We start from the raw sequence: 26,586 nt of genomic DNA on the forward strand, positions 1-26,586 counted from the left end.
TGTGATATCAGACATTGCATTTTAAAAGGCAAACACATTAACGTGGTTTTAGTTTTCTTTCTTATATATTATTATATTTTCTGTTAAAGATTTATAAATATTCAAAACTGTAAAACTTTATAAAACGAATGACTGAAAAACATAGGTATAAATTTAATAGATATAAAATAAGAGTATATCCTTGAGAAGTTTTGAAATAGTGATTTTTTAACTCATACTACTCATATCTTGGATTACTGCACACTTCGTCTTTATAGACACATTAAATAGCACAATGTCTGGCTCCTATTAGGGATAAATATCTCTTATTATGGGAAAAATTCCCCAGACTCCTGTGTCCAACCCTAACTGCCAGCTTCCCAGGTTTGACTGCCTTTGAAGACAGGCCTTTGAAGGGACATAGAGTTCACAGTGAAGCTACTGAGCGTGGATTCTAATTGCATCCAACTGTTGTCCTTACCAGAGCTGAAACTTTGGACACAGATAGAAACAGGGCTCACATGCAGAGAACAATCTTGTGAGGCCAAGGAAAGAGGTTTAGAAGAAAATCCACCAAGTTAGCATCTTACTCATGGCCATTCTAGAGTTTTGTTATGGAAGAAAACCTAGAATGTTGGAGTCATGAGCTTTCTAAAAATCTCAGGTCCATATTTCAACTGGCTCTTAACCCTGAGTTTCCAGGCACCAGACCGACACTCCTAATTGCGCCTCCCTTGACTGAACACACAACACTCTGAACACAAAACCCAACTGTACTTACTGCTTCTGTCTATGAGATAGCAGAGAAAAGCATGTCCTTATCGCTGTTCTTTAAGAGACTTTCTCTGGCCACTCTCTAACTCTCCATCTCTCTCTTCCTAGGTCAGACATTGGCACAACCATGGAAAGTGCTGTTCTAAAAATCAGTCCTTGCTTCTGGCCTGCACTTATTCTTCCAGTGGCACTGGGATCTCTCTGAGACCTGTCTTCATTTGTTCTCTCCTGTTAACAGCAGCATTCCTACCTGTGAGAGATGAGTCTCTCATGGTGTCTGTTCACATGCTTTGTGGCTGTGCACGGGAACATCTTCCTACAGTGATGGAATGTCATGTTGGGTAAGATGGTAGAAGGACCATGCTAGTTCTCTGTGGTGCAGCTTCAGGATATTCCAGATTTTTTTTGTTTTGTTTTTGGGCCACACCTCGTGGTGCTCAGGGGTTACTCCTGGCTATACGCTCAGAAATCACTCCTGGCTGGGGGACCATATGGAACACCAGGGGATGGAACCATGGTCCATCCTAGGCTAGCACGGGCAAGACGCAGACACCTTACCCCTTGTGCCACTGCACTGGCCCCCAGCTTATTCCAGAACTTAAAATTGGTTTCCTGGGTAATTGTAAAAGTGAGGAGTAGGACACCCTTTGTTTCACCCTTTCTATAACTGATGACTTCCTAGCTGCCATATGCACAGGTGTGTGTAAGGAAAGTCCATTTGCAGCCTTTCGCTGTGTGCTGTGTGGAAAGGCCATGAAATTGTCCTTAGAGATATCCCCCAGGGTTTTTCTTCCTCTGATGGGTGTTTTGTGCTCAGGGGATGACACTCTGATATCCGCTGGTATCTTTGATGGCTTCTGATCTTCTCTTCCTGTGAGTTCCCCGAGCCTGCAGGCCTTGTGAGTGGTGCCTTCTATTCACAGGCCTGACTCTAGTCTGAACTGACTCTCACCTACTGTCCCAGGGTCATTTCTGCCATTCTTACCCATTTCCCCTTCTAGAAACAAAGAAAACAAGCACACAGGCCTACTCTGCTTTGAGTTTTCTAGCCTCAGACCTTTCAGTGGTTCCTTCTCACCTGCAGGCTCCAACTCTCCAACTCCCTCACTTTGGAAGACCAGCGTGTCATGCCAGGCTCACTGCCCCATGGTTATCTTGGTCCCCCCTCTCAATAGTTTCTTTCAGTTCTTGGAATGTGTTGTATTCTCTCTAAATACACCCCCACCACACATGAACTACTCCATTTGTTTGACTAATTCCTGTTTATTCTATAGAAATTTTCCCCTCCATAAAAAAAAAAATCTCCCCAGGGAAATTTTCCTGATTTCTAAAATCTCCATCAGGTGCTACATAGAGACTCACATTTTATATCCTAATGCTATTGTACTCTGATTATCTATTTCCCACATGACTGCAGAGTTACTGCCTGCCTTGTTCAGGTTTCTGTTTACCATTCTGAGCACATCGCAGAAGTAATAGAAATAATATTCGTATGAAAAAGAAAACAGAATTCATATGTATTTGATATTTATAAGACTTTGATAGTCCTGGAACTATAAAACACAGACATCATATAAAATTCTTGTGTATGTTACACTGGAAATGTAATTGAAATATTATTTTGATGTTCCTTGATCCTGTTTATGCTCAACAAAATACTGTTTATTGGGTTGGAAGTGTTTGTTTATTCAGCAGGCCTATATGATTGATTAACTGTGGGAAACAGGAACCCCCTTTCCAACACACACACAGAAATCCCAGCAGAGAACTCCCGGAATTTCTTAGATTGTATGTATGAATTTATGGTCCTAAAACCGATGGGTTAGGCATCTTTGTATCCTGGATCTGTGCATCCTTCACTTGCAGGGCATCAAGAAGCAACATGATTCCATGTTAAATGCCCATAGTTTAAATGGTATATTTTTTTGTCTCTTGGGAGCATGTCCTGGCTTGCTCTCCTTAGACTAATTGTTAGAGCACTGTATGTATTCCTAAATTGACAAGAGAAAGAAATGAGGGCATGATTATTTAGGGAAATTCACTGAGCTGAACTGAATCTTGGAATGTATGTGCATATGGATTTACTTGGATTTAGGCTTCTTAGAACCAAGGTTATATTCAGGGAAGCAAAGACGTGTAGGCTAGTGGTCCCGAGAGATCTTTGAGGGATGCCATAGCTTATTTTCCTGTTGTAAATAACTTCAAATTTACGCTCATTGGGAGAGAGGCAGTTAGGACATATTTTATTTCATGGATTTTAAAAATATTTGAGCTTTCTGTGGAATTGACTTATTAATTTTGAGCCATTTTGATAGGTGAGATTTATGAGTAGTTTTGTCACAGTCTCTGTATATATTATGGGTGGTCATAATAGAAAGTAATCCAACTTATGGATATGTATATGGTCAATTTTGAGGAGTCTTTCTCCAACTTCCAATCAAACATTTTTGAGGGGGCCATACCCAGTTCTGGTGCTCAGGGATTACTCCTGGCTCTGTGCTCAGAAATTACTCCTGGCAGGCTTGGGGGACCATATGGAATGCCAGGAATAGAACCCAGGTCCATCCTGGGTAAACTACATGCAAGGATAATGCCCTACTTCTGTGCTATCTTTCCAGCTTGGTGAAATCTTTAATAAAGAACCTAGAACTAAATGAATTTTGTACCATATTCAAACAAGTACCTCTAGAACATCTCCCAGACTTAGGATAACCTTAAGCATATATTCAGCCCTTCTTTCTAGACAACACTATTTTTACAGTTTTAGAACATATGATATATTTGTACATTTAGCCTTAGTGTCATCTATTTTAAGATATATTGTAGATTTCTTTTATCACCTCCAAATCGCTTCGCTTTAGTTAACAGGAAGATAAAGTGTCACTCTCAAGGAAGAACTACCCCTTTGAAATGCATCTTCTTTGAGTTTTTCAGGTCAGAACTATTACTGTCTATTATATCTCAAATGATATATTTGGCTAGAAAATCTAAGGGAAAAAATGATTGATTAACTTTTCAAATAACAGTGACCAATATTAAAATGCCATGTTGTGGGTATTATTTAGTTATGCATTCTAAACAGACATTATAAAAAGATTAAATTCATTAGTATTATGTTGCTATATTACAAATATTATAATATAGCCACTTCTAAATGAACCATTCTTACTGTTCTTTTTTTCAGTATGCAATATAATTGAAATAATAGCATGTTAAAAGTATAAAACTAGAAAATATTTAAAATGAATATTGAGTTTTTTTCATGATACTAGTGCCCGGATTTTGATTTCTAGTATCATTTTCCAAAATAAATCATGGGTACTTGGAAAATAGATCTTAATTCTAGAACTGAGCGAGTAAATATAAAAGTTGATTTGGGATTATTCTGAAAAATAGGAAAATGCTAACAATAGCAACAGCAAGATTGACCTTTTTATTTTCTCTGATCTTGATATGTTACGTCTTTTTCTGAGAAAACTATAGTATATTTTATGTCCAGGAATTTGTCATATAACTAAGGAAAGTAACGTTAGAATAATAGCGGCATATAATTTCAGAAACAAAGTTATTTTTAAAATATAGAATTTCTTTTATTTAAATTTTTACCCTCTATAATAAATTCTGCCTTCTAACATAATGGCTCTTATGTAACTTAATAGTTTGTATATGGACATCATATTTTAGAGTAATTTTTGTGACTTATTAAAACTAACATGGCAGTTCTACTTCCTTAAAAATAGAGAGATAAGTGATAGATAGAAGAATTTATAAACAGTATGTAATTTTATAACAGTAAATTATGTAACAGTATAAACTTTTGGGGGGATTTTGGGCACAACCATTGATGCTCAGTGGTTACTCCTGGCTATGCACTCAGAAATCACTCCTGGCTTGGGGACCATATGGGACCTGGGGATCAAACCCAGATTTGTCCTGGGTCAGCCGCATGCAAGCCAAATGCCCCTTACCTCTGGCTATTTCTCTGACCCCAATTTTATAACATTTTAAGAAAAATTATATAACTGACAATATGCTATGAAAAAGATCTTTAAATCTCTGAGAAATAAAAATTTATATTACTTTAATATTGTAGTAAGAATTACTATAATCAAAGAAAGTTCTAAATCAAAAAAATGATTTTTCATTTTCAGGTAAGAAAGAAATCTATAGTTTTTCAGGAAATAAGTTAGAACACATTTAATGATAACTTTATTGCTCTTAAGTAAGAAAGGATTTTTTCTTTAAATATCTTAAGTCAATAAACTATTTACAATTTCTCTTGTAGGTAGAGTGAATGCCAGTAGCAAAATGGGAGCATAGAAACATTAGCCTCTGAAGAGCTCTTGATGATGATATAGATAATTTTTGTGGAAATAGTGGATAGTGGGGCTGGAATAATACATTGCTATTGTTCAAACATATTACAGTAAATTCTCAATCACAATCCCTATAATTTTAAAAATAATAATTAGCTATATGTGATATGTGAGGAAAATTGAAGCAAGGAGGTCACAGCAGGCGTGGGATATTAGGCTAAGTGAAATAGACCTCACACAGAAAGGACAGCTTGCCTACTCTCTCCATTTTATGTGGAGTCCAAAAAGAACGAACACATGGAAAAACAGATTAGAAAGGTAGTGAGTTGGGTGAGCAGGAAGATTGAAATATTGGGAAGAGTTACCACATTTTTCACTTTACAAGACACACCTGATCATAAGAAACACACAGTTTTTTGTTGCTCTCCTCCCCTGCACCAGGCTTAAGCTTCAGGTGTCAATCGCTCCATAAGACGCACCTTTTGATGGAAAAAGGTGTTTTATGGTATGAAAAATGTGATACTTCAAAGGTATAAAGTTGCAGTTATACAAAATGGATATATCTAGACAATCAATATCAACATGACAAACATAGTTAATAAAATGCCTGAGTCTTGAAAACTTTCTAAGATATTGTACCACAGAAAATAAAAAAGCTAACAATGTGATGAAAACATATATTCATTTACCTTGAGCATAGTAATTATTTTTATACATGTGTATGTGTATATGTATAGTCCCATCATGTCAGACACAAATTTCATATTACAAATTTTAATAGACAAGCTTAATTTCAATGTGATGTGCATCTCATTATAGTATTTTATTAGCAAAATATTATCTTGCTTTTCCATTGCTATTTAATCAAGGCTGACAAAGATCTAGTCAAAAAATCTCAAGAAGATGGAGAAAAACTTGGAAGAGACTCTTTCTTACCTTATTCAGTGCTTTCAGCAGACGCCTTTGTTGGGGTTGTTTTTACAGCGAGTATTTTAACCACCGATGTAACAGTCTCTAAGGAAATTTTTTAGTTATAGATAAAAGTCACTGGCTGACAGCTTGTTTGAACTGAGTTAGTACTTCCATTTTTATATGATAAATACGTGACAGTAAAACCTACTAGAAGTGTAAAGTAGGAGAGAAAAAAAGGTCAGATCACAAACTATTATAAAAAATGATGGCATATCAGTGGAATCTAGGTATCTCTCTTGCTTGTAAAGACCAGTTTATTAAAACCTGGAATATATGGAAGATGCAGCAGATAATTCACAACAGTTTTTATAAAGTTTCAGCAGCATTTCCTTAGTTCATTCAGGTAGGACATCTTAGATTCTTAAAACTGATAGTACAACAGGAAAGGCATTCACCTTGCAGACGATGGGCCTGGATTCGGTCAGTCCATATGGTCTCCTGAGCATTAGCAGGAATGATTCCTGAGGGAGAAGCTATAAATAAGCCCTGAGCCCCATTTGGTGTGGCTCTTGAACAAAAAAAAACCAAAAAAGATTCAATCTATCTACCTACCCACCTACCTACCTATCTATCTATCATCTATCTATCTATCTATCTATCTATCTATCTATCTATCTATCTATCTATCTATCTATCTATCTATCTACCTACCTAACCACCTACCTACCTATCTATCTATCATCTATCTATCTATCTATCTACCTATCATCTATCTATCTATCTATCTACCTATCATCTATCATCTATCTATCTATCTATCTACCTATCTATCTATCTATCTATCTATCTATCTATCTATCTATCTATCTATCTATCTATCTATCTATCTATCTATCTATCTATCTATCTATCTATCTATCTATCTATCTACCTATCTACCTACCTACCTATCTACCTGCCTACCTACCTACCTACCTATCTACCTACCTATCTATCTATCTATCTATCTATCTATCTATCTATCTATCTATCTATCATCTATCTATCTATCTGTTTTTCTATCTGTCTGTCTATCTATCTATCCCACCTTTATTAAATTTAGGACACAATGTAAGAATTTGAAGGCATACTTACCTTGCAGGGGAGATACCATGATCATGAAGGTGGTTTTCCCAGGGTGAGACTCACCCATTACACTCCAGATGTGCAGACCCCTGCGATTTACCCCAAATGTAGGAAACTTGACTGCATAATTTGTGGTAGTGTGGGACTATGTTCGCGCTCTCCCCTAAAAAAAAAAAAAGAATTTGGAGGCAAAAGATGAATCAATCTCCTATTTCCCAAAAACAAATGGTAGCATGATTTGTTAATGTTTCCTAAATAGAGATTATGTATATTTATATTCTATTTGATAATGGAAAACATGGTGCAGAGACAATTTTGATGATTGGCACAGAATCTAATTAAGGTGACCTGGTAAATGAGAAAGACTGGACATGTGTTGGCACATTGGAATGAATGAACTCAGGTAGATCCTGCCACTTCTATTCATTCCGTTGGTTGATGAGAAACAGCAACTTCCCATGTCTGTAAAGGCCTGGCAGAACTTTCACTCAGTAACATAAATCTCAGGTTCAAATGCACTTCCTGTGTTTGCAAACTAATGACAAAAGATCATTTTAGTCAAAATAGGAAAATTTTTCTTTTAAAGAAATATGAATATGTTTCATTGTATATCTTCTTAACTTGACATCCTTTCACTTTTTAAGTTTTTATTTTATTTTAAGGCAAAAATAGCTTTATGGCTAATTACTGCTGTTGCAAAAGCATTTGTGGCAGAAATTATTGCGTCAGAGAGCATCCAAGAAAACCATCTGTTCAGAACCTTCCCTTACAATTCTCAGAAGTCTTCAAACACCTGGGTCTCGGGCTTCCAGCTCTGGTAGCAAAAACACTGCATTTCTGTTACTTGAGCCACCAGTGTGTGACCATTTATTGTAGGAACAGGCAACAGATGAGGCATCAGAGATGAAATCTATGGCTACCATGGGAAGAGAACATGACTAAAAGCTTGGAGCATGTGGCTTATTTGTGGACACCCTGGACGTGATCCGTGTACCTCATGGTCCCCTGAATCTTTCTGAGTGTGGCCATCCCCAATTTACAGAAGTAATATTCTGTATTTCTGTTGGGGCTTTTGTTTGTGTGTATGTTGTTGTTGAGCAGGAACACCTGGAAGTGTCCAGGGCTTACCCCTGGCTCTGTTCTGGTTGGTCACTCCTGTGTGGAGAAGCTTGGAATCAAGCCCAGGTTGGCTCTGTGCAAGGCAATCCCCCTCCTCCCTTTCCTGTCTCTCCCAACTCCAGCCAGATTTTCTGCTTCATCAGGACACCTAAAGTCAAGCAGAGGGCGAGTTCTAGAAGCCATGAAGGCAGTGGAGGGTTTTGTGAAAAGAAACACCAGTATTATCATTAGACGTAGCCTGACTCTGGGTAAGGGAAGGCCTGAGGGGTAAGGAAAAGCAGCTTCCATGTTGTCACCCACTTTTCCTTTACAATAACTGTTTTCTGGATTTATTGTAGGAGTCACAGGCTTTTATGCAGGACAAAGTGCACTGAGATGCTCAAGCAGCTATATCTAAATGGAGTTGACCACATTGTGGGACTTCTGCAAGTTTGGAGCATTTTCTCTCTGGATTTTTCTCTCTGTCAGCCGCCTGGGTCCTAGACCTCTGCTGATTCGTCTGCCCCTCTCTTGCCCCATCTTAGGGCATCTGTTCTGGTTGAAGCGTCTGGTAGCTACGTACCTCAGTGGTTCGGCTGAATATGCAACGGCATTCCTATGCTACATTGCACCTTAGAAATGCTTCTTGCTCCTTCTGACTCTGTGTAAAGCACCTGATAGGTCCTTTCTTTTATGCAAATTCACATAATGCTGTCACACAGTTGGAGTCCCTGGTTTGTCCAGAAGACATGGTGTGACTGCTGAGGTTATGTGACTGGTAATGGCTTTACTATATGGAGTCAGTAAGAGATGGATTGGGTCTTTCAATGGTTACCGAAAAGCCTACTTTATAATTATACTATATATTTAGGAGATGAGATGCTATTGTAATAATAAGCTAAATTGTGTTTGACATTTTTAGATTTCTCTGAAAATTATGGAAGTTGTTCTAATAGGAGCCTAAGCGATGGCACAAGCAGTCAGGCATTTGCCTTGCATGCACTAAACTAGGATGGATAGTGGTTCAATCACCCAGCATCTCCCGAGCCAGGAGCAATTTCTGGGTTCATATCTAGGAGTAACCCCTGAGTGTCACCAGGTGTGGCCCAACATTCTCCCCCAAACGTTGTTCTAATAATTCATTACTTGCAATCTATCTTTTTTGGTCACACCTGCAGTAGTCCAAGGTTTCTCCCTGGAATTACTCTCAGTGGTACCCAGGAGACCATATGATGTCAGTCACATTCAAGGCCAGCATCCTACCCATGGAGCTATTGCTCCGGCCCCTTGCAACCCTAAATAAAGGTTACAACTACACTCTTTCTATGTTTGATACTTGATAAAATTGTGCCAATAATGTCATAATAGTGGAGTACTGCTTTGCGAAGTAATCTATATAGTTAAGTTTGAAATTATCGCCATTATTTTTGATAGTATTTAAAAAGATTTTTTATTTTTTTGGTAATCCTGGCTGTTTTATTAAGACAATGTACAAAACAAAATCTCTCATTGGTGGTGGGAAGGTTGCACTGCTGAAGGGTGTGTGCATTTTATGACTGAAACCTAATAACATACATGTTTGTAATTATGGTGCTTAAATAAACATTGATGAAAAAAGTCTCTCTCCAGGTTTTCTTCATATATGTTTTCCTGGCAATCTTTCTGTGGCTTTTTACATACCTCTGGCCTCTGGGGCAATTCAGGTCATGTTACCAATTAATGCAGTCTCTTCCCTCTGCTGTCTCTAAAATCTGGGTGTTTTCCCACCCATTCTGTTTAGATTGATTTGTGATGGGTACTTACTTTCTATTCTGTCTGGCTCTCTAATTCACCTCTATGAAGCAGACTTACTTCGATGTATTTATCAATGTGATGCATTTACTTATTTCTTGTGCTAGGAGGGCCTGGGTGAGTGTGAGGACTCTTCCAGACAGTTATGGCTCTATGGTACCTTGGGCTCTGGATCACCACAGCAGTGTTTATGGCCAAACAGTGCTGTTTCCAGTAATAGGTGGTGACCCAGAGACCAAACTGGGGACCAGTGACTCTAAAGCATGCATTCTTAGCCCCTATGCTAGCTCCTAACTCCATAATAATGACATTTCTACAATTAAATTCAGAACACGAAAGCAATGGAATTAAAAAATACGTAAATAAGGTAAAACAAAGATCAAAGCAATGAAATATCAGCTGCCTATTTGGAAAGAAAATCAGTGAGGAGACCAAAAGACTAATGATTTTTGGAGAGTGCCTCTGAGTCCTTCCTTTTAACCCGCGTAATCCCCTTTCACCTTCAACTTTGTAGCTCTTAGTGGGGAGGACTTCTGTAAGTTTTCTTGCCCTTTCCCTGCCTACTTAGAATCCCCACTAACTGAGTTGGGTCAGAAGTAAACTGGAGAATATTGCTTTATTGGTTGCCCTTTGTCACTTGTGCCTCTTTCAGCTTCAAAAATCTAGAAATTTAAAGATGCAGCCTCTTTGGCACAGCTTTGGAGGAATTCAATCTCACCACCACAAGAAAAATAAATTTAATTTTGCTGTACTCAGAAATTCACTGTTACCATAAAGCTCAGCCCAGCCTCCCTGAACAGTCTTCTCAGTTACCACCTTGGCATTTGGATCTCCATTGGTGTGACTCCTGGGTCTATCTCTCCATTATTTTCTTATTTGTCAAGAAAATAGGCAAGTTATATATGAAGCCTCCAAAGTAGACAAACAGTGGGGTTTTTATGGGGAGTTGTTGGGTTTCCCTAACTTCCTTCGATGGATAGTCAGTTGTCATGGAAACTGCCCACATCCCACTCCTCAGTGCCAATCAGCTGCTCCCCTTCACCTTGGGGAAAGTCAGGGAACTCTTGGCCATGTTCTGTTAACAGGTGATCTGTTATCATGGTAACATACAGTGCTATTGGACTGAACTTTCTCTCAAGACCAGAATTAGAAACATGCCTGACATAGACATTTATTCCCTGTCATAGAAGATCTATAAAAGGATTCTTCCATCCAATTTACACTAGTGGGAAGCCCACAGGAAGGCAAGATTGAACACCCACTTTTGATTCATCTTTTACTCACTGTTCTTCTAACATACTTTACAAAATGTATGTTGCCCTGTAGAGTAAAAATATAGAGAAGCAAAAAGTTCTGATCTTATGAAGGGGTATGACATTGGCAATACCTGGACACCACAGGGCACATAGCCAGAGCTCTGAACTTCTCTTTCCAGTCTGACCCACTGGTTTCCATCCACATCACATGCCACCTCAGGGAACAGTCCATAACATAGATTTTCATGATGAAAAGAAGTGAATGAAACACTTCTGAAATTCATTTGGAACAATAAATACTCTCAATAGCTAAAGCAATCCCTGGGAAAAGGAATATGGGAGGCATTACTTTCCCCAACTTTAAACTCTATTACAAAACAATATTTACCAAAACAGCATGGAAAAATATTGGAATAAAGACAGACTCTCAGATCAGTGAAATAGGCTTGAGTACTCAGAGTACTCAGAGAATGTTCCCCAGACATACAGTCACCTAATTTTTTATAAAAGAGCAAAATATCTTAAATAGAGCAAAGAAAGCCTCTTCAACAAGTGGTGTTGGCACAACTGGCTAGCCACTTGCAAAAAAGTGAACTTAGACCCCCTGCTAACATCATGTACAAAGGTAAAATCGAAATGGATTAAAGACTTTTATATCAGACCTGAAACCATAAGGCATATAGAACAACATGTAGGTAAAACACTCCATGACATTGAGACTAAAGGCATCTTCAAGGAGGAAACTGCACTCTCCAAACAAGTGGAAGCAGAGATTAACAGATGGGAATATATTAAGCTGAGAAGCTTCTGCATCTCAAAGGAAATTGTGCCCAGAATACAAAGGCCACCCACTAAATGGGAGAAATTATTCACCCAATACTCATCAGATAAAGGGCTAATATCCAAAATTTACAAGATACTGACAGAACTATACAAGAAAAAAAACAACTAACCCCATCAAAAAATGGGGAGAAGCAATGAACAGACACTTTGAAAAAGAAGAAAGGCAAATGGCCAAAAGGCACATGAAAAGATGCTCAACATAACTAATCGTCAGGGAGATGAAAATCAAAACTACTATGAGATACCACCTCACACCACTGAGATTGGCACACATCACAAAAAAGGAAAACAAGCAGTGCTGGCGGGGATGTGGAGAGAAAGGAACTCTTTTTCACTGCTGGTGCGAATGCCGTCTAGTACAACCTTTTATGGAAAGCGATATGGAGATTCCTTCACAAACTGGAAATTGAGCTAGCATACAATCCAGCTATACCCCTCCTAGGAATATACCCGAGGAACACAAAAATATAATACAAAAATCCCTTCCTTACTCCTATATTCATTGCAGCGCTATTTACAATAGCCAGACTCTGGAAACAACCAAGATGCCCTTCTACAGATGAATGGCTAAAGAAACTGTGGTACATATCCACAATGGAATACTATGCAGCCGTCAGGAGAGATGAAGTCATGAAATTTTCCTAAACATGGATGTACATTGAATCTATTCTGCTGAGTGAAATAAGTCAGAGGGAGAAAGATAGACACAAAATAGTCTCACTTATCTATGGGTTTTAAGAAAAATAAAAGACATACTTGAAATAATTTTTAGAGACAAAATAGAGGAGGGCTGGAAGGTCCAGCTCATGACATGAAGCTCACCACAAAGACTGATGAGTGCCGTTAGAGGAATAACTACATTGAGAACTATCATAACAATGTGAATGAATTAGAAAAGTAGCAAGCCTGTCTAGAGTACAAGCAGGGGTGAGGTGGGGAGGAGAGAGATCTGGGACATTGGTGGTGGAAAAATGTTGCACTGGTGAAGGGGGGTGTTCTTTACATGACTGAAATCCAACTACATTATGTTTGTAATCAAGGTGTTTAAATTAAGATATTAATAAAGAAAAGAATTCCATGATGAACTATGTCAATGCAGCACACCTATTTAATAGAAAATAAGGTGACCTAAAGATGTCTACCTATGATTTTAAATGTTCTTTCCTAAATTTGCTCACCAGTTTGTGTTCAGTATTGGCTGAGATAGAGGACATGGTGGTACAGACACTCCCTTTGAAGATGAAAATTTTGTAATGAAATGAAAAACGCTGTGTTCCCTTAACAAGTTTATTTTTCAGCTTGCCTACAGAATAAAGAAATGAGAGAAAAATCACAACAACAACAAATCCCCCCCCCAACATTTCTCCTGGTGGGCATTTGCTATTCTTTCCAGGAAAACATAATAATTGTCCTCCTTTAAAAGAGTAGCTGCATAATTAAATGCACACATAATAGTATTCACATTAATGACATGTTTCAGAATGACTGTAGCCTAGAGCTGCTCTTCTTTTGGAAGTAACGTGACAAAAGGACATTCGTAACTACTGGAAAAAGGCTGAAGATTATGATTGTCACATTATTGTTGTAGCTACTCATAAACCTCATAAAATAATACCTTTGCCTCCAGGTAAGATTTAAGGCAGCATTTTAACCATTTAGTTATAATCGTGATTATAAATGAATACTATGAAGTTAAAACTTTAAATATTTAGAGATTTTACATATCTGACATATAGTATAGTTTATTTATTATAGTTCACCTAACATTTTTAAATTGGGTGTCATTTTTTTCCATTACTAAGGTCACAGTGTTGATAATGAACAAAATACTGTTATAAAATCTGTTGGTTATTTAAAAAATATAATCCTCTAAAGTAGTTCTTTAACTTAAGTTTAACTTAATTTAATTTTTCAAAGGAAAAACCAAATCCCAGAGTAGTTAGCCTAAAGTCTATAGCTATTGGCTGTCTCTTCAAGCTCTTGTTCTTCCTTGAAGGTGTTTCACTTGCGTGTTTCTGTATTTCTTTGCTGTCTTGTTTCCTCTCTTGAACACATTTCCCTCACCACTTTTCTCTCCTCTCATATCTGTCTCCATAAGTTTTCATAAAAAAAAATTACCTTGCTTGGGGCCAGAGAAATAGCACAGTGGTAGGGCATTTGCCTTGCATGCAGAAGGATGGTGGTTCGAATTCTAGCATCCCATATAGTCCCCTGAGCCTGCTGGGGCGATTTCTGAGTGTAGAGCCAGGAGTAGCCCCTGAGTGCTGCCAGGTATGACCCCCCAAAAAACAAAACAAAACAAATTAAAATTACCTTGCTTAACTGAAAACAAACAAAAAACAATCAACAGCTCTTAGGTTGTTTTTTGTTTCTGCTGTATTTATTTCTAAGTTGTTTAATATATGGTTAGAATTTAGTTTCTCTCAGTCCCTAGAAATAGCATTAGACAGAATCACCTCATGGAACTGCTTTCTCCTTTCAAATAAATGTGTGTGTGTGTGTGTGTGTGTGTGTGTGTGTGTGTGTGTGTGTGTGTGTGTGTTTGGGGAAGAAAGGCCAAATAATGGTATCATCAGTTCCTCTAGGAGCTCTGTTCCTGTATTTTTGACATCCCAAATTTCTTTCTATAGAGGCAGGCCAAACTACATTCCCACCAAGGCTCCTTTCTCACCACCTCTCTCTCGGTCAACACTTTCCAGACTTTTGAGAAGCACCAATCTCTGTAATGAGATGATGTTTTGGTGTATTCTGCTTTGCATTTTTCTCATAATGAGTGTTTCTGAGAATTTTTTCCTATCTGTTGGCCATCGAATATCTTCTTTGAGAAAATGGCTGTTCATCTTCTTTCCCCAATTTTGAATGGGATTGTTGGAAGTTTTTTATTGTAAAGTTTTATGAATGCTTTATAAATACTGTATATTAGCTCCTTATTATTGTATTTAGTGAAAATAATAGGATTTTTTTTAATTACAATAAAATCTGGTTTTCAGATGACTTGATTTCTACCTTTATTTCAGTTCTCATTGTAATGTACATTGTTTGGATGCTCATATAATTTTCCCACAGGCATAAAAATGTAATTGACATTTATATAATATTTATTTTTTAATACTTAAACAATATGGTTTACAAAGTTGCTCAGAATACAGTTATTTCAGGCAGTTAGTCTTCCAGCACCAATCTCACCACTGGTGTAATCTTCCCTCCATCACTGACCCCAGTTTCCCACGGACTCCTAAAGTACGCCCCTTTACCAGGCACAAAATAATGTATTTTATACTGTTTTCACTTTTTTTACACAAAATGGCTAATAGAATCATCCAAAACAAATACTTTGGTAAAAGATAGTGTGTGAAATTGCTGATCTTACAATGGGAGACTGAGGATTTACTAAGCTATTTGTTGCTAGTTGAGCTTCCTGTGTTATTATTGTCTATTGAGTTTAGCTGGCATTGATGATGCTTTGCCACCTAATTTTCTCTGTTTTTTTTTTTTAGGGGTTGAGAAATGTAGAGGTGTTGCTTGTATGCATACACTGCCTCCTGCTCCAGGAACTCCAGGATTCAGAAATATAGATGATGAGTTTTCATGGTGGCAGTCATGAGATGTGTGTGTGTGTGGATGCTGGGGTTTCTGACATTGTGAGGGGTGGATCCATATTAATAGGATCTTAGAGTTTTCAGCCTGAAAATCTACATACCTTAAATTTTTATCAGCTTAGGATGTAGTCAAGAGATGAGTTGTGAAGCAGTCAAGTTTGGCCGGCCAGTGGTGTGGTAAATATAGGTTATGGGTATAGCTATTGAGTTTCATCAGGGTGGGAAGGTGGCCTATCTCCCTCCTGAGGGAAACCTGGAGTTTTCAGTGGGATTGTAAGTGTACCCATAAATTTTAGCCCCTTGGTTTATTCTTCTGAGATGGGTCATGAATCTCTGCAGTTGAGCCAGTAAGTTTACATGGTAGTGAATGTGGATGCTTATAATATTCATATTTTTAATATCTTTTTTTTTTAATTTTTTTTTTATTTAAACACCTTGATTACATACATGATTGTGTTTGGGTTTCAGTCATAATATTTTTAATATCTTCTGGATCACTTCCTATAAAATCAAATATATGGCCTTTGTTCAACTTTTTAAATTTAATTTAATTTTTGTTTTTGGGCCACACCCAGTGATGCTCCAGGGATGCTCCTGGCTATGCACTCAGAAATCACTCATGGCTTGGGGGAACATATGGGAAGCAAGGGGATCGAATTTCAGTTCATCCTAGGTCATACACATGCAAGGCAAAAGCCCTATAGCTGCGCCACCACTCCGGCCCCAACATTTTTAATTTTAATACTTTTGGTTTTGGGACCATACTCGGCAGTGTTCAAGGATTGTTTCTGCTTGTTCAGAGGTCAGTGTTCTGGCTGAGCTTAGGAGACACTGAAATGCCTAGGTAGAGCCAGGATTTCTTACATGCAAAGCAGACATCCAAGTCCTTGAGCTTTATCCTCGGGGTTTAATCTAAGTTAATATTTATTTCAAGGGCAAAATATAAGGAGGGATTTCATGCAGCAGCTCTTTTTTTGGTCTGGTTGTCTGTTAGTCCAAGGGGAAGTGTCATCCAGGATAGTCACTGAAGGTCAAGTTTAGGTGAGATGAGTGGGGAAGAGAAAGAATGTGGCTTTCAGGTGTGCTGATGTTGATGTAGAAGATAGATTCTCTATACAATTCTCTGGACATTTTAATAGTAGCCCTCCAGGTCCAGCCCTAGTGTGTAAAATTTTTCTGAAATTTAGAAATACTATCTACATCACTTGTTTGTTTTATAACATCTAATGAGATTGAGTCAGTGTCCTATTTAGCTTGTTAGATTATTAATTTATTTCTCATTTGAGCATTCCCCCCTAAACTAGTTTATAACCTCATTGAATTTAAAATGCTGGGCGTTACTTGACTTTCTTGAAGGTCTTCATTAGGATGACCTTTAAAAATATTAGATAATAAACAGCTTAATTTTATTTGCCAAGTGTCAAGGACATTCCTAAATATGCAATTGTTGTGATACAGTACCTTAGAGAAAGAAGATCTTTATTTTATCTTAATATATCACAAAAACAACCTTCAGGAATTGCCTCCTACAATTTAGACAGTTCACAAGAGGAAAAAATATGAGGCCTAACAATAGTCCATTGGGTAGAGATCTTGCCTTGCATGCAGCCAGCCCGCCCAGTTTTGATTCGTGACAACACGGATGGTCCCCTGAATGTAACTTGAGTGTGGAGCCAGGAATAAGCCTGAGCAACACCAAATGGGACCAAAGCATAGAAGAAAATACACAAAAAGCAAGAGGGAAAAGAAGAAACAAACAAGGGGACACTGCACTGATGGATTTTTGATTTATGAAAATAAATATTACCATTTTAATATTTCAAGAGAAAGGTTTTCTGATTGATCCACATGCTTAGAATTTCAGTGAATCTATGCCAATACAATATCCTACTACAGATTGTAAAAAAGCAATGATAATGGCATATTCTGTCTTTGAAAATTCAAACACATCATCTCCTAACTGAAAAAGAGAAGCAAGCAGAGTCCTAGTCGAAGAAAAGATTCAGTCCAGCATTAATTTAGCTCTGGATTCCAGTCATGTAGGGAGTCAGGGACAGTGGAGACGGACAGAGAAATGGAGAGATTATGAGCCTGATAAAAGGGGATAAAGAAAAACAGTTTTTAGCCTACATGGCGCTGGTTCATAATGTCAGAGCAAATCGGAGCAGCACAAACTCCCTTTGAATTCAGCATGAGCTCTAAACTTGACAGCATATTCATAACCTGTAAATGATGGAGGGAGCTCCCACCTGATGTGGTTTTTATTGGCACTTCCCGGATGAGTTCTCTGATTGTTGAGGTGGCATGGCAAAATTACTAGTTAAAAGTGAAGTTTCTATAAAATGCTATTAAATATCCCATCATTTATTGCCAGGTGATTTGACTATATATTTCTTGATAATGTTAAATGATAAATTTTAAGGTGATAAAAATATGTCCCTCAATGTACTAAAAGTTCTCAGCATGGCATCAATTCATTGACCAAAGGAACAGAAAAGTGTAGTTGAATTAACACATTTGGGATCCCTTTAAATTTTGTGTCAAATTGGTATTTTAAATATCTTCTAATAACAATGCTTCTTTGAGTAGGAAGGACAGTGTGTCTGATTTGAGAAGCCTTTTCTTCCTTTGTTTTATTTTTTTTTCTTTTTCTTGTATTTTGGGCCATAACTAGTGATTCTCAGGGATTACTCCCAGCTCATGTGATTAGAAATCTCTACTGGCAGGCTAAGGGGACCATAAGAGATATTGGGGTTTGAAACCAGGTTGGCTGCATGCAAGGCAAACACACTACATACTGTGCTATCACTCTGTTCCAGGAGGAGCCTTTTCAAAAGGATCTTGTCCATTATTTGAAAAAATATTTTTAGAACTATTCATTTGATTAGATTCTGGGCTCCATCAAGCTATACTGACATGAGACCACCTTTCCCACAGTGTGTTTTTTGCTTTTTTTTATTATTTTTAAATTTAAATTTTTATTATTATCTTTATTTAAACACCTTGGTTACAAATATGATTGTAGTTAGGTTTTAGTCATGTAAAGAACACCCCCTTCACCAGTGCAACATTCCCACCACCAATGTCCCGGATCTCCCTTCTCCGCACCCCACTCTCACCTGTATTCTAGACAGGCTTTCTACTTCCCTCATTCAATCACATTGTTATGATAGTTCTCTGTGTAGTTAGAGAAATAACTACAGTGTTCTGTGCTTTTATATTAGTATGTAATTCTGTATTTCAAAAAAAAAAAAGGAAAGAAAAGAAAAGCAATCTCTCTTATGGCTGCCATGGGCCAGACCCTCTAAGGAAGCATTGTGAAGTATAGAACCAGTATTCATATATATATATGTTTGTTTGTTTTATATCTTTATTTAAACATCTTGATTACAAATATGATTTGATTAGGTTTCAGTCATGTAAAGAACACCCCCCTTCATTAGTGCAACATTCCCACCGCAATGTCCCAAATCTCTCTCCATCCCACCCCATCCCCACCTGTACTCTAGACAGCTTTCCAGTTCCCTCATTCATTCACATGCTTATGGTAGTCCTATGTGTAGTTATTTCTATAACTGCACTCACCACTCTTTGTGGTGAGCTTCATGAAGTGAGCTGGAAGTTCCAGCACTCCTCTCATTGTCTCTGAGAATTGTTGCAAAAATGACTTACCCTCAGATCAGTGAAATAGGCTTGAGTTCTCAGAGAATGTTCCCCAGACATACAAACACCTAATTTTTGACAAAGGAACAAGAAATCCTAAGTGGAGTAGGGAAATCCTTTTCAACAAGTGGTGCTGGCAGAACTGGTTAGCCACTTGCAAAAAAGCGAACATAGACCCCCAGTTAACATCATGTATGAAGATAAAATCCAAATGGATTAAAGACCTTGATATCAGACCTGATACCATAAGGTATATAGAACAACACGTCGGTAAAACACTCCATGACATTGAGACTAAAGGTATCTTTAGGAAGGACACTGCACTTTCCAAACAAGTGGAAGCAGAGATCAACAGATGGGAATACATTAAGCTGAAAAGCTTCTGCACCTCAAAAAAATAGTGCCCAGAATACAAGACCCACCCACCGTGTGGGAGAAACTATTCACCCAGTATATATTTTTTATTCTAAACACTGATACCAACTGTAGTGCCAACCCATTACGATGTGGAAAGTCAGCAAGAAATAGTCAGTGAGAGATTTCATCTTGACCTTGTATCAACGGCAAGTGAGAGTTTTTCTTATCTTTTCTGGGCATCATGTTTTGGAAGACACGGGATCTTAACTAACTTCTCCAGTGTCAGCTAGTTCCTGCCTGAGAAGGGTTAGGATTGCATGCGATCTTTCATAAAATGTCCTACTTTTGTGCCCAGATTTACATAGGACTTGCTAAGCAAACTGTAACTGGGTGTCATACAGGGATTTGAATGATGCAGTCTAGGGGTTATGCAATTCAAGTTTCAGATACTAGTTATCACCCTGAGAACAGCAGAAACATTCTAATTTCCTATAATTACCACATTCTGCATTATTAAAAATTAAAAGGCCGGAGTTGATGGGCCGGACCTGTTTGCTGCTGGTCCCAGGAGCAGGAAGGCATGCGGGCTGAGTGAGTGAGTGAATGGAGGGGCCGAACCTGTTCTCTGCTGGTCCCAGGAGCAGGAAGGCCAGCAGGCTGAGTGAGTGAGCGAGTGAGTGGAGGGCCGGACCTGTTAGCAACTGGTCCCAGGTACAGAAAGGCAAGCAGGCCAAGTGAGGGAGTGAAGGGTTCCTGAATCAGAACACTGCTGATCCCAGGTGGTGGAACAGGGGTGAGCGATCTAGGCACAACTGATCCCTACTCTATGGTGGCAAGAACCTGAACGGAGCTGGCAGGAAGAGGAGGAGGGCAGAATGACTCAGCTTTTATTGGAGGTCGAAAGAAGGTCCAAACCTTGGTGACCTCCACCAACATACCTAACCTGAAGCTATACTATAAAGCCACAGTGATCAAAACAGCATGGTACTGGTACAAGGACAGAGCCTCAGACCAGTGGGTTAGAACAGAATTTCCAGACATAAAACCCCAGTTATACAGTCAATTAATATTTGACAAAAGAGCCAAGAACTTGAAATGGAACAAAGAAAGTCTTTTCAAGTAATGGTGTTGGTACAACTGGAAAACCACATGTAAGAAATTCAAAATTGACCCATACCTCACTCCTTATACAAAAATCTACTCAAAATAGATCAAAGACCTCGAAATTAGACCGGATTCTATAAAGTTTATAGAGAATAAAATAGGTAGAACACTCAAAGACCTATATATCAAAAAGGTCTTCGAGGATGGAGCACCAATGGCAAGAACTTTAGCGTCAAACATAAACAAATGGGACTACATCAAACTAAAAAGCTTCTGCATGGCAAAAGAAACCCTACTTAACACAAGAAGATAGTTAACTGACTGGGAAAATACCTTTTCACCCAACATATCAGATAAAGGCCTGATATTCAGAATATACAAAACACTCAGAAAGCTGAGCCCCCAAAATCAAATACAGCTATAAAGAAATGGGAAGATAGAATGAATAGACACTTCTCTGAGGAAGACCGAAAGATGGCCAATAAACACATGAAAACATGTTCACCTTCACTCATCATCAGAGAAATACAAATCAAAACAACAATGAGGTATCACCTTACACCAGTGAGAATGGCTCACATAAAAAATAATGGGAACAGCCTCTGTTGGCGGAGATGCGGTATGAAAGGCACTCTCATCCACTGCTGGTGGGAATGCCCCCTAGTCCAAACCCTATGGAGAGCAGTATGGAGAGTGCTCAAGGAACCCAGAATTAAGCTGCCATTTGACCCAGCAATTGGTCTCTTAGGTATCTACCCCCAAAGTTAGAAGGACATTCATCCCAAAGTATGTGTGCACCCCACTATTTACCGCAGCACTCAGTATAATAGCCAAGTCTTGGAACCAACCTCTATGTCCAACAACAGATGAGTGGATCATTAAGATGTGGTATCTATACACAATGGAATACTACATGGCAGTCAGAAATAATAAAATCATGGACTTTGCAGCAACGTGAATGGACCTAGAACATATTATGTTAAACAAAGTAAGTCAGAAGACAAAACTCCCCTGCCGACTCCAGCTGCGCAGCCCTCCTTACCAACTCTACCTAACATGGACTGTTACTTGAAACCAGACTTAGCTCTAAAAGTATCCCCAAAGCAAGAACTCTTTCCAATACCTCCCTGCCGCAAAGCTTTTGCCAATCTCAAGAAGTTCAGGGTGTGTGATGAAAAGGCGCCCGGGAACCCACAGTTTATTACTTTTCTCTTCTTCAAACAAAACCACATAACTTGAACTATCTAGTACTGCCTCCCAGTTAGAGGGGCATATAAGGGAGGTACCATGACCAAACAGGTGTAAGATCACTAAGTAGTAAGCTAAGCACAGAGGGGACCACGTATTCTAGCAGCCCCAGGGGTGAGGGATATGGGAGGTAGGATGGGAACGGAGGTGTAGGGAGGACAATTCGGTGAAGGGAATCCCCCTGATTTTATGTTAATATGTACCTAAAATATTGTTGTCAACAATATGTAAGCCACTATGATAAAAAATAAAAATCATATTAAAAAATTAAAAGGCCGGGGCCGGCAAAGTGGCGCTAGAAGTAAGGTGTCTGCCTTGCAAACTCTAGCCAAGGAAGGACCATGGTTCTATCCCCTGGCGTCCCATATGGTCCCCCCAAGCCAGGGCAATTTCTGAGCGCTTAGCAAGGAGTAACCCCTGGGCATCAAACGGGTGTGGCCCGAAAAAAAACAAAAAACAAACAAACAAAATTAAAAGGCCATATGCCTTATGGTACTCCTAAAGTATCTGAGATTAACCTGATTTGGATATATATGTTTTTAAAGAGATTATCCTGCTTGAATATAAACCAATTACTTAAATGGACTTCAATAAGTTAGAATTGTTCAAATCCACTGTATTATAAAATAATGGTCTGTATTTTTTAGAAACAGGATAAAAAACAAATGGAAGTTCAAAGTAATGCAGTATGAATACAAGAAATGTAACGAAACTCCATGTTCAAATCTATTGTATTATAAAATAATGGTCTGTATTTTTTTTTAAATAGGATAAAAACAGATGGAAGTTCAAAGTGGTACAGTATGAATACAAGAAATGTAATGAAACTCTATCCAGTACCTTCATCCTATATGGAAATTCAGTTAAAACCTGAAAGCATATTTAGCTTTTAGAACTTATATTTAAAGACTCTTAGAAAGAAGCTTATACCTATATTTTTTTGTTGAAAGAACTGGGTTATCTGAAATTCAGGGGATTACACTACATTAAATTTTTTTCTCTTTAACTAGAATGTATTCTAAATAATTTTATCAGTTATATCACAACTTGCTAAATGTTTACTATTTTCAAATAGACATGGTTCAATACAATTTTTCATCAATATTAAATACCACAAAACTATACAAGATATAAATATTTTTCTTTATGCCAATGTGTGCCTATTCCTATAAGATAAACACATTTGAATTTTACATAATCTAGTTTTTATTCTCTACAACAAGATATTCTCTGATTTTCATAAGTTAATTATATTTAGGCTGATGGTAAATGAGCTTTCTGCAATTCTGATGAAATTTGCTTTCTCAGTTTCCAACCATGGTTATTTATTTATTGACTTTTCTATGAATAAATTTCTTAAACTTGCTGCTACGGCATACAATTCTTTTTAATTACATTATTGAAGATTTATTATATATTGAAGCTACACTTTCGAGGATAGTTATGGAATGTTTCTAACATAAAAACTTAGTTTTTTCTTGAGTACTTAGGAATTCATCTTAATTTTTTTCTTCTTTTTATTTTAATATAATGGAATATATATTTTAGTTGCCAGAGACTACTTGGATGCACTTATGCAGTTTCATTTGACTTTATTGATATTGAAAAATCAAATATTCATGGGCTGGAGTGACCTGGGTTTAATTTCCAACATCCCATATGGTTCCCTGAGCACCACCAGGAGTTATTCCTGAGTATAGAAACAGGAGTAAGCGCTGAGAACTACTGGGTATGGTCCAAAGACCAAGAAAACAACACCATTGATATTACTGCAGCTTAGTCATGAAATCTCAGCACATAAAGAAAAGAAATAAGGGCTCAAAAAAGAAAATGTACCTTGCTTTCATAGTAATTATTTATGTACTTCTATATGCTAATTATCCTAATTAATGTATACTTTAACTGATTAGTCCTTTTGTCCTCATTTTTTTCCTTTTTTTTTTTTTTTTTGGTATTTGGGCACACCCGGTGATGCTCAGGGGTTATTCCTGGCTATGCACTCAGAAATCGCTCCTGTTTTGGGGGCACCAAATAGGACTCTGGGGGAGCTAACCAAGGTCTGTCCTACATCGATAATGTGCAAGGCAAATGCCCTCCCACTGCGCCACTGCTTTGGGCCTCCTCTTTTTTTAAAGCCACCATTTGTAATCTGATTCATTATCTTTCATTTCTGGTAATATATAAAATTTCTGCACATTCCAAGAAATCTGCTTCTGTTTGTAAAGATACAACATGGCTTGGTGATGATATCTTTAAACACAGTTACATATCCTGCCAAGGCATAGAATGCTGGTTTTCCTAGATTCACTCACATGCTATGTATGCAATTTCCTCCTATTTTCTCCAGCACCTCCTCTCTTGTGTTTGATTGATCCTCATAAATATGTTAGATTGAACCATATCACTATGCTAGGGGATCCTTATCACCATGCTTGTTAGATCCTGCAGTGGTGATGTATTCTGGCCCCGTGCTTTTGCCATTGGGTGTGGAAACGGTTGCATTTTACATGGTCACTGACCCTCTGCATTTTTGCAGACTGTCAGAGGCTTTCCACCCACCTGTCACTAAGATCTAATGAACAAAGAAACAAAGACTGGGAAGGGCCCTGTTCCCCCTTTTCCGCCCGCAGGCTCTCCTCATGACTGATGGGCCTCCTCTGGTTCTAAGGTCCAGAAGGCAATCCTGCTTGTTTTGATTATTCAGGCCATGCTTTCACATTTCTACTTGCAGACTTGCAGCAGGGCTGGAGACTGGAACCTACAGACCCTGTAGCATCCAGTAACAGGGCCCTAGAGCCCCCCCCCCCCCCCCCACCAACTCCCCGAGTCTGGAAGTAGCAGCACAGAAGATCAAATATAACTTGTTTTTCCTTGGTAAGAGGTCAAGATCTCTCAAGTGGTGCTCGGAGGGCTCAGGGCACCCCAGAAAGGTTTCTCTGCCAGCAGCCTGCAGCTCAGCTTTGGAGTGCTGTCATGCCATCCCTAAAGTGGCTGGGATGAGCGAGGCCTCTGCTGGGATGAGATGGGGTCAAAAGCATGGTGGTACCTGGGCTAGAACCACTGTTGACCACTATCAACTGCATTATCAACCCTGCATTATCTCTCTGGCCTAAAATCCGTGACTTTAAAGTAAGACATGGGACTGTAATGATCTTTTTATTTTATAGGCTGTGCTCTGACCTCACTAAACTCCTGAATATCTATTATTATTTCCTGAGGCCTTCATTATTTTAACAGTTAGATGGAGAGACATTATTTTCCGAGTTGGTTGTGAGGATTAAAGGAGATAAAACATGTGTTTCATTCATGCTATTATTATTATTATTATGATCAAAGTTAGATCTTTCCCACTCATTAATATTGACACCTCTCAGTTCTTAGAGAGCTTCTTCTCACAGTGAGAATAATGATCCCTTTAGTTAGCTTCTTTTTCATTATTAATACCCTACTTATTTTCTTGGGGGGTTCTGAAGCGTTAAATAAATTGTGGCATAAGATGGCCATACTGTAAATGTTTTGCTGGTGCTCAGTAAATTTAGGATATTTTTTTTAAAAAACATAGGTCCATTAATGTTGCTTTTGCTAACATCTTGCTTTATTATGCCATCTAGTAAATGCATGGAGAGAAAACTTGGATTTTTAAGTTTTCCATTGCCTATCAGCAACCTTCAGTTTGCAATTCAAACTGTAAAAACTGAAATATAATTTTCAAACAAACATATTGACAGATGCAGTTGATTATTTATTGATGTTGACTGACAAAATAAGGGTGAAGGAGTGTTCATAAATGAATGGGAAAATTTCTAATGACAAAAATCTCTGCTTGCATGTGGTATGTAAATGACTTTAATAGAGCCTTATTAATTGTTGTTAAGTGAAACAGGATTGTCAGATTCCTATCAAATAAGACATGTATTATAAAATGACCACTAATTTTATTTCTCACTCATAATAATGAAACTACATGATTGCATTCTTTATTAAATGATTCTGCCTTAACATCAGTGATTACCATAATCAGGTTCCGATTCCATGTCAAACAGACAAGATAATATTAATTCTAAAGATAACACTCAACCATCATGCTGAGCTTTCTTTTTGGCTGGTTATTTGCCTGTTGAAATTCATTCCAAATTCATCCCAAATTCATCGTTTGGGAGCCACGCCTGAGCCTAAGTTCAAAGGCTGAATCTTGATTTGTGCTCAGGGCTAATTCTTGGTAAAGTTTGGGAGACCATGTATGGTGCCTGGATGAATTTGGGTGAGCTGTATGCAAGGCAAACCCCTTGCCTTCTGTGTGATCTCTCCAAGGCTATTATTTGCTCCATAATATCACATAATAAAAAATTAACCAAGTTGATTCTTTGCAATTTTGTTTTAAATTTTATTAATTTCCTGGCAGTTTATTTCTGTCAGTTTAATTCAAAACTTAACTTTTAAGTGTATAAAAATGTTGGCAATAAGGATACAAAACAATACAAGTAAATATTTGACACACGTATATGTGTTTTTAAGAGAAAA

General features: G+C 38.0%; 1 long non-coding RNA gene and 1 other non-coding gene across 2 annotated transcripts in view; both read left to right on the plus strand.

Moving 5' to 3' along the window:
* LOC126016085 (uncharacterized) overlaps nt 1-26,586 on the plus strand; it is a 266,201-nt gene that overhangs the window by 157,808 nt on the left and 81,807 nt on the right. The gene's annotated exons all lie outside the window — the stretch shown is intronic.
* LOC126016684 (U1 spliceosomal RNA) lies at nt 7,108-7,272 on the plus strand. Its single transcript, XR_007498463.1, has one exon. It is a non-coding gene; the product is annotated as a U1 spliceosomal RNA (small nuclear RNA).

The sequence above is a fragment of the Suncus etruscus genome, chromosome 8 (assembly GCF_024139225.1).
Source record: "Suncus etruscus isolate mSunEtr1 chromosome 8, mSunEtr1.pri.cur, whole genome shotgun sequence".
Taxonomy (NCBI): Eukaryota; Metazoa; Chordata; class Mammalia; order Eulipotyphla; family Soricidae; genus Suncus; species Suncus etruscus.